This window comes from Erythranthe guttata, chromosome 11 (assembly GCF_056151865.1).
Source record: "Erythranthe guttata isolate IM_541 chromosome 11, IM_541, whole genome shotgun sequence".
NCBI classification, from domain to species: Eukaryota; Viridiplantae; Streptophyta; class Magnoliopsida; order Lamiales; family Phrymaceae; genus Erythranthe; species Erythranthe guttata.
The window spans coordinates 7,169,645-7,187,460 of record NC_142543.1 but is presented as its reverse complement, the minus strand read 5'-3'; the positions used below and the strand labels follow the sequence as shown (position 1 = coordinate 7,187,460).

The window sequence follows — 17,816 nt, the reverse complement described above, 5'->3', positions numbered from 1 at the left end:
TATTTTAAGTTACAATTTTGTTAAAACAACTCGAAATTCGACTACGTAGGATGAGCTTGAACATAATTGGGATATTTTAGCGCTTAGGATTAGATAGTTGAATATTCTTCGTGGGATCGATAATTGTCCACTATATTACTTGTTCGATATGTGCACTTGCGTGTGGGTATTATCACCAACATATATCTATAGACAAACGTTAGAACTATATATGACCATTAAGGTCTAAGTGTTTCTCGTTATATTCGATTGACTGATGTTTTACAATATTTAGTGACTTCGTGAATAGAAACTTTCAGCCTTAGCAGGACCAACTTGTTGTAGTGTTTTTAGATGATATATTTATTTAGTTTGTGACGGAAGAAGCACATGATAATGATTTGAAGATTTGTCATAATTTACAAGTCATTTGTAGGTATTTATAGTATCTAGAATTGTTCGCTTATTAAGACATGTGGTGGGTTTTAAGGACCAAATTTCATTAAAGAGGATAGGCTGTGGAAATTTATCGAGGACGAAATTTGTTTAAGAAGAATAGGTTGTATCGACCGTAAAAATTTGAAGTAAGAATTTCTTGAAGGAGGGTGAGTTGTAATAACTATAAAAGTTTACCAGCATTTTAGTATTCATTAATGATTAATATTAGTTTTATGGATGAATTATAAATAAGCCCATGAGAAGATTACTTAATTAAAAAAAAAAAAAGGATATCCTACTTTTTAATCTTGCAAATATATCCACTGATCCAACACTTATTTGCAACTAAAGAAAATTGTCTCATATTTACCAAAATTACCCTTTACTCGTTAAAATCCTATTTCTCCCCAATTTCATGATTTAAACCCTATTTTACCCTCAATTTCACCAATTCACCAATTTTGACTTATAACCCAATTTTAACCCCAATTTTGACTGTCGCCGCTTGTGACCACCGGTCAGCCACTATTCACCTTTTTTTTCGTGATTTTTCTTTTTTCTGGAAATATTTTCAATAATAGTATTGTGTTAATATTATTACTGTCTAGGCCTGCAATAATATTGTCTCAGGCAGTAATACTGTATTACTGTCTGGGACAATAATATTATTGTTAATACATTAATATTATTGTGTTAATATTACTCTGTTGTTAAAAAAAATTGAAAAACAAAGTTTAAAAAAATATTTAATATTAGTGTGAATGCACTAATGTTGTTGTTAAATGTCATTAAATTAAATGGTAGTTAGTTCAAAATATTTTCCTAACTAGGGGATATAATATATTACCCCTTTTAAAAATAATCTCGTGCATCGCACGAACTAAAACACCAACATTGTAAAATTTCTGTGAGTTCTTTCTCCTTCTTTAGTGGCTGCTACAGTTAGTTGTATATATAGCGCGCAATTTGTCGTATGCGGAGATCCTTTGTCTTGGCTGAAATAAACTACTGGAATTTTCTATGGTATTGTTGAATAAGTTTAATTTTATCCTGCGTTATTATTTTTCTAATCCCATGCAACGAACGAGTAAGTTACTAAAAGAGAGGTACGTTCGACAGTAACCATAAAAATTGTATGATATACGACGTGTATGTTAGTAGTCTTATTAACAAAAGAAGGGTTCCTAGAGAAACCCCAAGGGCAATTTTTCCCGCCTATTTGAAGGTTGTTGTTGTAAATATTTTATTTATATATATATATAACTTTTTTTTAGCCAAACGAATTTATTATTCCATTATTATTTAGAGTTTTGGGGCCTCGTTAAAAACCTTGTGGGCCTACACAAGGTACAAGGGTACTCCTACAATGGCAATAAAAAGTTAGGGGCAACCCTAACCATTCTAATACAAAATGGCACAAAAAATGGAAATAGCAGAAATGCCCCCATGCTCTGCCACTAAAGCAATTATTCAAATTTGCTTCTTTGCCGACCTCCATTAATACCCATTGACACATGCTCTTCCTTTTAACTATCATTTGCTTCCACCAAATTGATACAAGTCCACTGGATCAAGGGCAAGAAGATGTCTAATTTTCCGCGGAAAAGATTATACTTTCGTATGTTGTTTCAATGCACGATGATCATGAGCTAATTTAGCTAAACCATCAGCCACATTATTCCTCTCTCTATAAACATGGACAATCCTCAGACCCTCTTTAGGTAACCGACGTATGGCTTTGATCAGATAATGATATTCCCATCCTATCGTTGTTGTATTATGAATCATATCAATTATCCATTTGGCATCCGATACAACTGTCAACAATTGAATACCCAGGTAATTCCATATTGTAATACCGTCAAAAATCGCTTGAGCTTCTGCAGTCACAAGTGTGCCTTCCCTAAAGAAATGTGAAAAACTATGTACATAATCTCCATCTTGGTTTCTAATAAGGCCCCCTCCAGAAATTTCCTCACTATGCTTTGAGCCATCAACATTGATTTTTAAATGTAATGGGTCTGGCGGTTCCTATTTAAGCCAGCAACCATTACCCACAGCCCGTTCCTTTAGCTTAGTATTCAAATTTTGAATATTAATCCGACACAGCACAGTCGTCGATTTCCTAATTTTCTTGGCGCTGCTGAGAAAAGACTCTTCTATTTCTCCTAGCAATGACTCTTAAGAAATACATTCTTGATAATAATATCCGTGTTCATCGGAATGTCTTAAAAAATAGCCCGACAATGACTCTTCCATATCTCCCACCAACCAATCATAAGGATTCCAAGTGCTAAGAGGCCTCCCTGGGTGTGAATGCTAAAACCGTTCGTCCAAGCTCGTACCAAATGTTGCATGGAAGCGTAATGATATGGTTTATTCCAGACCCTGGCATAGTAGCTCCAAACTCCTTGGGCTACGTCTGAATGGATGAATAAATGCGGAATATTTCGTTGAGAGTTAACGCAACAACGACACTTAGAAGGCGCCATGCAGCCACGCCTCCGTAACGCCGCATCTACATGCAAAGCTCTGGAAATAAGTTTCCATAAAAAAAGGCACTAATCTTTAGCGGGATTTTGGAGTGCCACATCTTTTTAGCGAAAGGGATCGTATGATTTGCATGGAGAATACTCTCCCTGTATTCCTTCAAATGAGGCGATCTTCAGCCAGTTCATCCAACTCCATAAGTTGGAAAAATTTCCTTTGCTCCTCTGTGAGAAACTGAGTGTAAAACGCTTCATGTAACATTGCATTGCGGACGTGAGGGTACGATGATCGTCAAGTGTATCCTCATTGAACCAGTTATCCTTCCAGAAATCAATTTGACCTTTTCCCACCAACCATCGACTATGACTATCCAAAATTTGAAAATGAGGAAAGATTTTACGCCATAGGAGAGATGCGTGAATGGGAAGATAGTGTCTGAATTCGATCCCATATTTGGCATTGGAGAATCTCGCCCACATCGATTTGCCCTCCAGCACCTTCCAAGCGAGTTTCCCAGCCAAAATATTTTTCATTACCCCCAACGAACGAAGCCTTAAACCTCCATCCTCCTTGCGTTGGCAAACCTTGTTCTAGTTGATCCAATTAATCCCCGATCCTTCTTCTTTAGCCCATAAAGATTTACGAAAAAGAGCTTCCATTCTATTTGGGGTTTGGCGAGGCACAACGGCGGAGGATAGGGTATGTATGGGAATGCTATTAATTAAGAATAGACTGGACCAACGTGATTCTGCCACCAAATCTCAAGAACTTTGATTGCCACACAACAAGACGGTTTTGCATATGTTGCACCAAATAATCAAAATGCTTTACCAAACAACGGCCTTTGTAAATTGGAACTCCAAGATACTTTAACAGTAACATTTGATGTTGGCAACCACTCCAATCCTTTATAAGGTGAACCTTTTTCTTCTTGTATCCGCTTTGAGTTATAAACACTACTTTTCTCCAAGCTAATCATCTGTCCCGAAGACATCTCGTATTTTTTTAGCAATGATCTATGTTTCATGATTGAGGATTTAATCCCTTTTGAGAACAATAGCATATCATTGTCATAAAATAAATGGGAGATATGGAGTGACCCTCGTCGTGCCTTGTATTTATTTAAAGTATTTTGTTCCTCGAGTTGTTTAATATTCAACGTAAGACTCTCCATGTGCAATGATGAATTGAAATGGAGATAGCGGGTCGCCCTGACGAACCCCTCTTGAGGACTTAAAGTGTCCATAAGTCTCTCCATTAATCAATATAGAGTACCAAATATTAGAGAAGGAGCGATACATTCAATCAAAGACTTGATGCGAAAATCCCAAAACTTGCATGGTTGTGATCAAGAAACGCCCCTCCAATCGGTCGTAGGCCTTGGACATATCGAACTTGAAAATTACATTACCGCCTTTCACTTTCCGGTCAATATCCGACACCAACTCTTGAGCTATTGCGATGGACACGAGAATTCTTCTCTTCTTAATAAAACATGTTTGTTCTTCAGAAGCTATTGTCAGGAGTATCTCACTCATTCTTGTGGGAATGATTCGGGAGATCAGGTTGCTACCAAAATTTTCCAAACTGATCGGACGGAATTGATTGAGCTTCTCTGGGTTTTCGACCTTAGACAGGAGAAAGAGAAGAGTGATAGTCATTCCTCTAGATAGATAATCACCAAGAAAATACCTTGTAAGCATCTCCATAAAGACTATCCTAATTATATCCCAACAGTGGACGTAAAAATACCCTGTGAACCCATCTTGCCCCTGAGCAGTGTCTGGTGATAATGTTTTAATAGGCTTGAGCATCTCTTCTTCCCCTGGAATCGCACCAAGACTGAAATTCATCTATGTTGTAACATTCGCTTCCACATGAGAAAAAAGATCATCATGCAAAAAGTATATGGGCTGGCACAAAAAAGATCTGTAAAATACGATCTCGCTTTTTCCCCAATTAAAGCCATGTCCGACGTAAGCTCTCTGTTGTCAAGCTCGAGGGAGATCGCATTTCGTTTTCTTCTTTCTTTGATTTTTGCATGAAAATATGTTGTATTGCGATCACCCTCCACCATCCATTTCACCCTATCCTTGCTAGCCAAGAGACCCTGCTCCCAATTAAGATGTTGATTGAGGATTGTCTTGACTTTCTAACATTCCGCGAAAGTGGCATTGTCCCAGGAAAGAGTAAGGCTTAATTCCATCTCCGACACTCGACTTTGCAAATCAGCAATATTGTAATCCAGGCAGCCAAAAACCTCTGAATTCCAATGCTTAAGGGCTGACGGAGACAGGAAAGTTTGCCCTCAAAATCCTGTCGGCCGTTAAAGAGTTTTCCGAATTCCAAATGTGGGTAACAAAGATTATAAAAAAATTTATGTTCAATCCACATTTGTTGAAAATAAAACTTAGATTTCCGAGAGGCCAGGTTCCCAAACTTGAACAGAATGGGTGCACGGTCCGATTCTATTCTGGCCAAGAGGATTACTTTCGATGAAACTTGAGAAAAGCCTGTGCATTAAGCAAAATACGATCAATTCTTTGCCATATGAAATTACGACCATGCTGATTGTTACTCCACGTAAACATATTTTTCTTCATAACCTGCATCAGCGAGCCTAGCCTCCACCAAAAATTCATTAAATTCCTGCATGCCAAGTGATGCAGACCGAAACCCACAATAGAAAAGAGATAGAAAACGATAGAAGACCGGGAATCACTCAATCGGCGGAAGCGGACTCACTCAACGCTACTAATCACAGAATCACTCAACACGACCAAGTCACTCACTTGTATAAAGAGGAATCACTCACTCTCAATGCAATTAACTTGCAAGATATTTTTCAACTTAAACAATCATCCCCCATTTTATTCATCTAAAGGGTGCTTATATAGGAGTTTTGGACTTATATAGGAGTCTTGGAACATCCCTCCAAAACATAGAAAATTTAAGAAGCTTGAATGACTTATCATCTTCTAATTCTAGAAAATAAATAAACTTGACCTTGACTGATGAAATACATGGAATATGACCTGATTAATTGATAACAAATTGAATAATTATAAATTAGACTAATAAAATAAATAAAACACTTAGAAATACCAAAAGACACAAAGCTGCCAATTTTTCCGAGTGCAGCCGACAGGCTTTAGAAAACTGATCATAACTTCTTCTTCCAACCTTTGTTTTGTAAACCGTTTTTTGTGTTGGAAACTAGAATTCCAGAGCTTTGTAGCCATATATAACAATAAATATAACTCTTCGGGAATAAAAAAATATGATTTTTCAAAGTTGACTGATATGCAAACATCAATTCTGCATCATTTTCCCTTTATTAAAAAGAACTCGTCCTCGAGTTCGAACCAAAACTCGATTTTTTTTTTCTGAAATGTTTGTAGGAATGTAATTTCACTGGAGTTTTGAGACAATTGCGACTCGGTGTACCTTTTAATGGAAGCAAAACATACTTGGTCACTTTCTGGAAAACCGAATAAGTATGCTCTCTTCCATCATGGTGACCATCTCGATCATATTGCCACGGACTTCCCAAGAAAATATGAAAAGAATCCATGGGAAGAACATCAAAATAGGCTTCATCGTCGTAAATTCCAATTGAAAACTTCATGCGATCGTTGTGAGAAATTAGGATTTGTTCTTTTTAGAACCACGAAGCTTGGTACTTCTTTAGACGTTTCTCGCACTCGAGTTTCAACTTGTCAATCATAGACTGAGGCACCATATGCACAAAACTCCATGAATCAGTCATTAAAATATATTCTTTGGATCCGCCGAGACAAGGTGTCTAAATGTATTGTTGGGAAACCATACGTCATCTTGTTGGACCGACATCTCCCCTTGGATAACAAGACTTTCCATCTCCCAAGTTTCACGATGATTCTCTTCTTCAGCCTTGTGCTCAAATTCTTCATCAAAACGAGGGGGTTTGTCTTCTTCACCCTATTGATCTTCCTCGACAATGTTAATTTCATCAAGATTTTTCCACTCAAAGAAAACCTCTGGTGAATCTTTCCAATCACAATATTCATCCGCATTTACTGTTATATCATTTTGAGCGGGGAAAGGATTTACAAAAATACGGGTTGAACTTGAGGAATTGTCAAGTTTTCCATGGGCTTCGCTTATAGAATTTTGAGAAATATTTCCTCTACATCGAGTAGGAGAAATTTGTCTTGACAGAAGTTCATCTACCCTTTGTCGAAGTTCAGCAATTTTCGCGTGGACATTAACTTCGAAAATATTTCTTCGGCGACGGGGCAGCATTTTATTTGATCAGAGTATGAACAAAAGCATGACCTGACTGATACCACTTGATGCAGGACAAAACCCACAACGAAAAAGAGATTGAAAACGATAGACGACCGAGAATCACTCAACCGGCGGCAGCGGACTCACTCAACGCTACTAATCATGGAATCACTCAACGCGACCAAGTCACTCACTTGTATAAATAGGAATCACTCACTCTCAATGCAATTAACTTGCCAGATATTTTTCAACTTAAACAATCATCCCCCATTTTATTCATCTAAATGGTGCCTATATAGGAGTTTTGGAATATCCCTCCAAAACATAGGAAATTACAAAGCTTGAATGACTTATCATCTTCTAATTCTAGAAAATAAATAAACTTGACCTTGACTTATGAAATACATGGAATATGACCTGATTAATTTATAATAAAATGAATAATTCAAAATTAGACTAATAAAATAAATAAAACACTTAGAAATACCAAAAGACACAAAGCTGCCAATTTTCCCGAGTGCAACTGACATGCTTTAGAAAACTGATCATAACCTCTTCTTTCAACCTTAGTTTTGTAAACTGTTTTTTTTTTTTTTTTTTTTGTGTTGGAAACTAGAATTCCAGAGCTTTGTAGCCATATATAACAATAAATCTAACTCTTCGGGAAATAAAACAGATGATTTTTCAAAGTTGACTGATCTGCAAACATCAGTAGCAAGAGATTCCACAGCCGCCTTTCTTTTCATCAAGAGATTTAATAAAATTAAAATCCCCACCTAGTATCCAAAGCTCATTCATGCGACTACTTAGTTGCATAAGATAATCCCATAAAGGCCACCTTTCCTGCCGTTGATATTTAGCATAAAAAAAAGTAAGCTTTCCTTTGTACATATGCTTTCCTTTGTACATATTTGGTAAGACTACATCCATCGTGATGCATTGGGTCTGAACGTCGACAACATGTAAATCCTCATCCTCTCTCCAAAAAACCCAAATATACTGATTAAGAGGATGTCCATGTGTAAAATTGGTGAAACCAAATTGGCGAGCAAAACTGGGCAATTTCAAAATTTGTTGTTTAGGTTCCAAAACAACTACTATTTTTTGTTTTTGCTGAGCGGTTAACTTACCTAAGTAGGTAAGGGAACTTGGTTCCCATACCTCGAATATTCCTTATTAGCACCGACTGAGGAAACAACATGATTGAGGGCCTCTACTACTATCTTTCTTTGGCGACCAACGCTTAGCATAGTTTTTTTCGATGATGGATTCATGAATCATTAATTTAATTTTTTTTTATTTAATTTCCTAATAACACGGTTCCTATTTTTTCGAACTACTTATTTTTGTTTTCTGTTTTTCTAACTAATCTAAACTTCCTAACTACATCCTACTGTGTATGTTATACTGGATTCAATTTTCAATATATCCATAAAATCAACTAAAATTTTCAAAAATATTTTACGACCAATATATCCAAAAAAATCAGCCAAAAAGTTCTCGAAATAAAAGAGAGAGAAAATCAGTTCGAATTTCCAAAAATATTTGGCTCATATCTAATTCCTTCAAATTAACCTATAATCATGGCAACAATTATTTATAATATTTTATTTTATGCTCCTCAATCGTTGTTCTCATCTCCACCACTTCTCACGTTAGTTTTCTTGTTCATCCACCATCGTTCTCTCCAAATGAACTTTTGTTTCACATTATTTCTTTATACTGTTTCGGTTTACAATAGTATGGAAATTTGAATTAATAATTAATCTATATATATAATATAAAAAGAGGATCTATGCCCTCAATGATTGACATGTGGCAAATGATGATGTCATTTGTCAAAATTGCTTAGTTGGAGTTCAATTGATTAGGTGGATTCTGCAATTGATTAGGTGGCATTTTTATTTAGGGGCAATTTGCTATAGGTCCCTTTATATTATAATTTATGTGTGTAAATCCAAGTCAAAATTTAATGTTTTAATAAATTAATAATATTTATTATGGCAAAAATACCCTTAATTAAATCAAATCAAATCCCCAAAAGTCTCTCTATCATAACAAATTCCCAAACATCTCTCTTCTAAATATTAACTAAAACAAATAAATTAATTCATAACAAAAATATACAATTTATTTTACAAACTCATACTCTAAAAACGTCACCGCAGCCCCACCACCGCCTATGATCAGGGAATTGCGACGTCTATGACTCCGCGAACTGCAAATAGCAAACTGAAAATTAGATTTTATATTATTGAATTGCAAACAACAAAATACCCATGATTTCGCCAAATGCAAACAACAAACTGAAAAACAAAATTCATAATATGTATTAATAAATTACAAACAAAAAATTACCTATGACTTCGGGAAATGCAAACAGCAAACTGAATAAAAACATTCAGCAAAACTTGCATTATTGAACTGCGAGCAATAAACTACCTATGACTTGGCCAAATGCAAACAGCAAATTGAAAAAAAAATAAAAAAAATCAGCATCATTAAAAACATCAACCAAAAAATTGTTTATAGAACAATTTGCAAACAACAAAAATATTAAACAAAATGTTTGTAAAATGTAACTTAAGACATACCTTGCGAATTGTAAACCAGAGGAATCGAATCTCAACACCAAACGCAATTCTTCAAACAACAAACGAAATTAAACCAACCGCAAACGGAAATTGCTAACAACAAACGATGAGAGGTTCTACATACGGAAAATACAATGCGAATTTGGCTAGAATTTTGGATTTCTGATTTTTTTTTGGAGGGGATGTTTGTCCTCCTCTTTAATTCTTTCATAAAGAAATCCTCTCATAATCTAAAAAGATCCTTGTTTTTTTTCATCTCTATAATATTTCTTCATTAAAAAAAAAACAAAGAAAACGAAAAAGAGAAAAAAAAAAAAGAGAGAAGCACGAGAGAGAGAGCCGTGAGAATTGAGATGCAGAAAGAGAGAGATGAGGAATTATATAGGAAAAAAGTAACGTGAGATTGGAGAGAGGGGATATATAAGATTTGTTTTCTTATTAATTGAGGGTGTTATGGTCTATATACTGATTATTTTAATTTATTTATATTAATTTATTAGGTCAAAGGACCTATGCCTATATTCATCTAACAACTAGGATCTCTAGCTATATAAGTCCAAAATAAGGGGTGTCTAGCAAATTCCCCCTTTTATTTATGGATGTTTTTAAGTTTTTTCCTATTTTACATTTACACAATCATTTAATAATTACCACATGTATATATATTATTTCCAAAGTTAATATTTTATAAATTCGAAATAAAAAAATCTTATTTATATTTTCAGTATTTCAAAATATATTTATTCAAATAAATTCATGAAACTCAATTGTTTTACGAATATTCAAATAATTTTCATAAAAAAAATATTTTTTTTAAATACTAAAATATTAAAATAAAGGAATATGTTGTTGGTTTTTTTTTTTATTTTTTTATTTTTAATTTTCAATATTTTAGAATATTCGAATATCCATTCCATTAAAAATAATAATAAAAAAATGTTTTAGTTTTTAATTGAAGTATTTAATAAATATACACTATTTTTTTATATAATTTTTATTATACCATATTTCAAATTAAAAATAATTATATTATTTAATAAATATGCAATGCACGGTGGATTAATTCTAAATGCAGTAGTTGGTTGTATATTTGGAAAACACTATTTAATATATAATATGGTCCGAACTATAAAATGGATTATGCATTATATTTATTAATTATTATTTCAAATAAAATATCAAATCACCAATATAAAGGAATCTTTAATATTCCAAGATTCCATCATATCATCTTTGATTGATTTAATTTATACTTTAATTCAAAATTGAATGGTAAAAAATAAAAATCGTATCTTCATATTTAATGTTTTTATATTGCAAGATTTTTTTCCACAAGTTATTATTTTTTTTTTTGGGTTGTTTCCTTTATTTGTTTGATTTGATTTCATTTACTAATATATAAATCTTTTGAATTTTTAATTTTTCCATAGAATTAAGTTCATTTTCAATACTATATAAACCCCTCAATGTTCATTTCATTTTTTTCTACCACCATTCGATTACAAAGTGCACAATGTTCATATTATACAGTTTCATATTACATTTTTTTATCATTTCTTATAAATTATTATAAGTATATATGCATAGTTTTATATTCATAATTAATTTTATATATACATATTAGTACTATTTGTATTTCTTTCTCTTGGGTTTTAATTTTAATATACTTTTTTAATTGTTTTCATGCAGTTTATTAAATAAAGTCGTGCGTACTTTATGAAGATCAAAAAAATTGTTTGCGCTCAATCCAAACAATGTGTTCTTTGCAACGCGTATTTTGATCATAATTTCGATCCATGTATGTGCGTCTCATGTAGGGAATCAATCAAAGTCGTTCCACGCTCTGGATCTTGCATTGTATGTGGGATGACTGAAATGGAAGATTTCAAATCTTTTGTTGTGGGTTATGCGATGAAGCTTTTATACATGAACGATGTATTCCTACAAATCAGTGTTGGACCAATGGATCCACATGGAGGTGTGATTCATGTGATTGGTTATTTAATATGTGTATGTACCAACCCTTTGCAATTCAAGAGAATCTCAATATTGATAATGTTGAAGCGGTGGATAATATCTCGATATGTTATTTTACAAAAATATTTACACGTTATGATATGCACAAACTGGTACGTTATTTATTATATATATTTTTCTTATTCAAAAGATGCGTTTTAATGTGATTATACTTTTATTAACAATTTTCATTTTAATTATGTTGTAGTACCTGCGCAAAACTTTCACCGAGACTGCTGGATTGGTTGCCAAGAAATATATCCATGTTGAATACGAAGAGGGTTCGTTGAATAAAATTAGTTTGTATGAAGCAAAAAATAAATCACGCGGGGTATACCTCACAATTGGTTGGAATTCGTTTTGTACATCGAATCATCTTATTATTGGCAACACATATTCGTTATCGTTCGACCCCATAAGAAATATAATAAAAGTTACGAACATAGAATAGTTTATTACATTTTGCAATTATGTTTGTTAGTTATTCTAATATTTTTATTTTCTATGTCTTCATATCTTTATGGAGTATCCTCAATATAAATATTTTGATTTTGGTGCGATAATATATATTTTTATTAATTTCTTGATACATCTATATATATTTGTTTTATGTTTATAGATTGTTCCAACTGTATTTTATCAATTATTTATTATAACTTCAATGTGAATTGTTGTATACAATACGCAATTAATATTCTCGGGAAACATTATTTATAATTAATAATATACATATATATTAATGTGCATCAACAAGACCTATATACATATATGATTGTACCTTATCTGTATAATAAATTTTTCATGAAATAGTTTCTATACATGTCTTAATTATAAAATTGTATGAACTAGAATACCGAATTATATATAGATATACTTAACTTACACTTCATATAACAGGATATACATCATATACCATCCCCATGCACAGGCATAATGACAATAATACATCAAACTGCAATAATCAGAAAGGACATAAGCTGGAATTTTCTCACTTCAACGGTAAGAATCCTCGAGGGTGGATTCGGAAATGTCAAAAGTATTTCCATGTATACAAGATACCATATCGGGAGAAAATTAAGCATGCCTCCATATATATGGAAGGCAAAGCTAACCACTGGTACTTGGACTACTTAGAAGGTAGAGAATCAGTGGATTTGAATACTTTTATAGCTATGGTGATGGAGAGGTTTTATGAAGAGGAGGATGATAGTGTGTTGGAGACTTTTAATAAATTGAGGCATGAAGGAATAGTGGAATCCTTTATGGAGAAATTCGAAGAACTTAAGGCAGTTATGTTGCAAATGAACAGAAAACTTTCAGAGGTTTACTTCATTAAGAGCTTTGTCAGTGGATTAAAATAGGAGATTAAGAGTATGGTAAAGCTGTTGAGACCTAAAACTCTTAAGGATGGTATTAGTAGTGCTAGGCTTCATGTGAAGTCACGGGAACAAATGCAAAAGAGTTTGAGGGTGGCAAACAAACCTTCTAGAATAGGGTTTAAGACAGTCAAGCCTCAAACAATGGTGGAGGATAAGCTACTTCCCAATAAGAAGTTATCCAATCAGGAGCGGGAATAAAGGTTAAAGAAATACCTTTGTTATAATCGTGATGAGAAGTACACTTATGGACATAAGTGCAATAGACTTTTTATGATAATGGCAGCAAAAACTCATGAAGAGTCCAGTGAGGATGAATTCTTAGAAGAAACTGAGGAACCAGAACATCAGTTGTACAAGATTTATGTGAATGCACTAGCAAGGCAAGCTAGTACTAGTACCATTAAGCTACCTGGAACATCCAACTAACAACCAATTTCAATCCTTGTGGATACATGTATTTCTAACACATTTCTGGATATTAATATTGCTAGAAGATTGCGCTGTGTCTTTGAGCAGACTACTACCATGAAGGTAGCAGTAGTTGTTGGTAGAAAGGTTTGTAGTGATGCCAAATGCTCTCAGTTTCAGTGGGAAGTGGGAAAACACTCTTTCCAAGCTAGTGTGAGACTACTAGAACTTGGAGGTTGTACCCTGGTTATTGGGGTAGATCTCATGAAATACCAGCAGCCAATTACATTCCATCTCAAAAAACAAAGGATCACATTGAAGAAAGATGGCAACACCATCATGTTGCAAGGAGTCCAACCTGAAGTGTCTTTGAAGGCCATTAATGGGGAGAAGGCCAGGACCTTGCTACAGAAGGGCAAGTTGATGATTGGATTCATTTTTATGGTAGATGGCACTGATGGACATGCTGAAAATAGATCTTCTCCTAGTGAGCTGGAGTCCATACTGCACGATTTTCCATGAGTTTCGAGATGTGGTCAAGGAGCCAACTGAATTACCACCAAAGAGAAGCTCAAAAAACCCCATTGTAATCAAATGAAACCCTATAAGTATCCCTACATGCAGTGGAAGCAAATAAAGAAGATGGTGGATCAGATGTTTCTTAGTGGGATTATTCAGCACATCACTGACCAATTTTCATCTCCAGTGTTGCTAGTCAAGAAGAAGGATGGCTTATGAAGATTTTGTGTTGATTACAATAAGTTAAATGATATCAATGTCAAAGATGTTTATCCCATTCCTATTACTGATGATTTATTTGATGATCTCCAAGGGGCTAAGGTGTTTTCTAAGATTGATTTAAGGGTTGATTATCATAAAAAAGAGTGGTGGAACAAGACATTAATAAGACTGCCTTTGTAACTCCTTCTGGGCATGACACATGTCGAGTTTAAAGTAATTCCATTTGATCTTACTAATGCCCCAACTACTTTCCAAGCTCTTATGAATGACATTTACAGAGAATTTCCGAAGGAGTTTATCTTGGTTTATTTTGATGACATTATCATTTACAGTAAGGATTTTGATACTCATAATGAGCATCTTACTACTTCATTGACCATTGTAATGAAGCATCAACTATATGCCAAGGGAACAAAAAACATCTTTGGCCTGACACAAATTGACTATTTAAGTCACATTATTTTTGCACAAGGTGTGGGAGTTGATCCAACAAAGGTTCAAGGAGTAAGAGACATGCCTATTTCAAAGACAGTTAAGCCATTGAGAGGATTCCTTGGCCATACAGGTTATTACAGAAAATTTGTAAGGCACTATGCAATTATTGATAGATCATTAACTGAGTTATTGGAGTTATTAAAGAATGGAAAATTCTCTCCACCTGAAGAAGCTATTACAACCTTCAATAAGCTCAAAGAGGTCATGTCTAGTACCCCAGTTTTGCAGTTACCAGATTTTTCCAATTCATTCTGGAAACTGATGCTTGCTATTATGGTGTGGGGGTTGTTTTGATGCAAGAAAGACACCATCGCTTACTTAAGTAAAGCTTTGGGACCTAGAAGTTTTGGTTTATCTTTGTATGAGAAGAAATTCCTGGCAATATTGTTAGCTGTGCAAAAGTGAAGAGATTATTTACTTCATCGTACTTCCATTATCAGAACTGACCAAGAGAGCTTGAAATACCTATTGGAACAAAAACAATCTACCCATTTGCTGCATAAATATCTGACAAAGTTGCTTAGTTGCAGTTATAAAATTGAATACAAGAAGGGAATACAAAATAAAGCAACATAGGTATTATCTAGGAGAGATAGTGATTCTTTAGCAGTTGAGGGTCAGTTGGAGGCTCATCTTGTTGCCATTATACCGAGGTCACACCTCTACGGAATGAAGAAGTCCAAAAGACAGTTACTTTGAGGACATTGTAGCCCAAGAGGCCATGTCTAGCCCAGCTATACGGCCTTGAGATGTCTCTTGCATTCACTGTGTGTATGGATTATTGAAGTTCAAATAAAGGGTGTATGTGGTATCTCTTGGGAATTTGAGAGCTTCTATCCTACAATTTATGCATGGTCCTGGCCTAGGTGGTCATTCTAGAGTCTGAAAGACTTTCTAGAGGGTGTATACCATATTTGACTTGCCTGACATGAAGAAACAAGTTACACAGTTGGTATCAACTTCCGGGGTTTGCCAACTTAACAAACATGAGCCTTCTAAGATGCATGGACTGCTAGAACCCTTACATGTACCTGAGTAGGCCTGGACTTATATTACAATTGATTTTATAGAAAATCTAACATTGACAAGAGAGAAAGATACCATTTGGGTAGTGGTACATATGTTCACTAAATACAACCATTTTATTGCACTCAGTCACCCTATGAGTGCCTATTCACTGGCACCAGTGTTCATGGACCACAATTACAAAATTCATGGTCTTCCCACCTTATATTGTGGCAGATAGAGAAAGATCTTCACAAGTATATCGGCTCGAGCTCGGCTCGTTCACACCCCTACTTGAGATGCAAGGTTACTATGTTTCCCAAACATGGTAATGCTAATACTAATACTATTACTAATAATAATATTAGTACTAGTACTAATACTAATACAAAAGTTAATGCTAATGCTAATGCTAATGCTATTGCTATTGCTTATGCTAATGCTCATCCTAATGTTATACTAATGCTAATGTTAATCCTAATCATAAACCTAATACTAATACTAACACTAATACTAATACTAATATCAATACTAATATACTAATGACAATACTAATAATAATGATTATACTAGTACTAGTACTAATAGTAATACTAATACTAATATAATAATGCTAATAATAATGATACTAATATGTTAATGTTAATACTAATACTAATACTAACAGTAACACTAGTACTTATACTAAATATACTAATCTACTAATACTAATGAATGCTAATACTAATATTAATATTAATATACTAATTCATATACTAATACTAATATACTTATACTAATGCTAATACTAATATACTAATGCTAATAATAATACCAATATACTGATACTGATATTAATATTATTATTAATGCTAATACTAATAGAATTACAAATACTAATATTAATATTAATACTAATATGCTAATGTCACTGCTAATGTCAATGTTAATGCTAATCATAATCCTAACATGCGAAAGAGTTTGGTCTTACCTTTTGTTAATTGTCATGGCAAATGAAACAATCTACAGAATTATCTTCTCTAGAATATATCACTATATTTTCACAAATAAAAATTAATGTTTAGAAATGTTTTATAGTTTTCCAACCACAAAGAATAGTTCAAAAAAGTTTAGAAATGTTTTACAATTTTATTATTGCACGGAAAATTCAAACATTTAGCCATACTAAATGTTCTAGAAATGCATTTATATGTTATAATGATTATGAAAGCATTTAAAAGTTAGAATAATAACTTACTTTGTATTTTATAAATAAATTTACATACATGGTGAATTATTTTTTACATATTCTTTTTGTCTTTATTGTAATAATTAGTCACACATTGTCACCGAATATATCCAAATTACATGTAACTATATACAATATAAAAAGAGAAATGCATGCCTCAATGAATGACATGTGTCAAATTATTTATATCATTTGCTCGGGATAATTACATTTTTGGTCCCCCAAGTTTGCACATTTTTCACTTTTGGTCCCCCATTTACCGCCGCCGTCAACAAAATACACACTAATGTTGTCACATTTTAACACATTTAGTCCCTCCGTCTGTTTGACTGTTAAAAAGTAACATTCAACGGTTGGATTATGGTTGAATTTGGGTTTTTCTCTGAGAAAATTTCAATAAGACCCATGTATTCTTTCAAAATATTCTAAAAACCCCTAAAATTTTATCCAACCATGATTTAACCATAATTTCATCAATTAACCAATGACCCCGATTTTTCAGAATCGGGTAATCCGACGTTGACTTTCTTTTTAATTCAGTTTACTCTTTTTTCGATTGATCTTTTTTTGCCGCTGTTGACCAATGTTGAATGTCGGGTTAACAACGTTGACATTTTTTTTCTTGATTTTAATTTTATTTTTATTTAAATTGTTGAGTAATGGGAAAAATATAATTTAAAAAAAAATGAAAGCTGATAATCGGCGAGAAAATAATATCATAAAAAAAAGGTCATAAGAAAAGAAAAAGGGAAAAAGTCAATGCATCTGAATGAC

At 33.5% G+C, this 17,816-nt stretch overlaps 1 long non-coding RNA gene across 1 annotated transcript; it reads right to left on the bottom strand.

Moving 5' to 3' along the window:
* Window positions 1-9,151: 9,151 nt before the first annotated feature.
* Window positions 9,152-10,076, bottom strand: LOC148766895 (uncharacterized). The gene is made up of 3 exons (XR_016034449.1): window positions 9,771-10,076; window positions 9,535-9,618; window positions 9,152-9,394 (listed from the first exon to the last, which is right to left on the bottom strand). It is a non-coding gene; the product is annotated as an uncharacterized LOC148766895 (long non-coding RNA).
* Window positions 10,077-17,816: the final 7,740 nt, after the last annotated feature.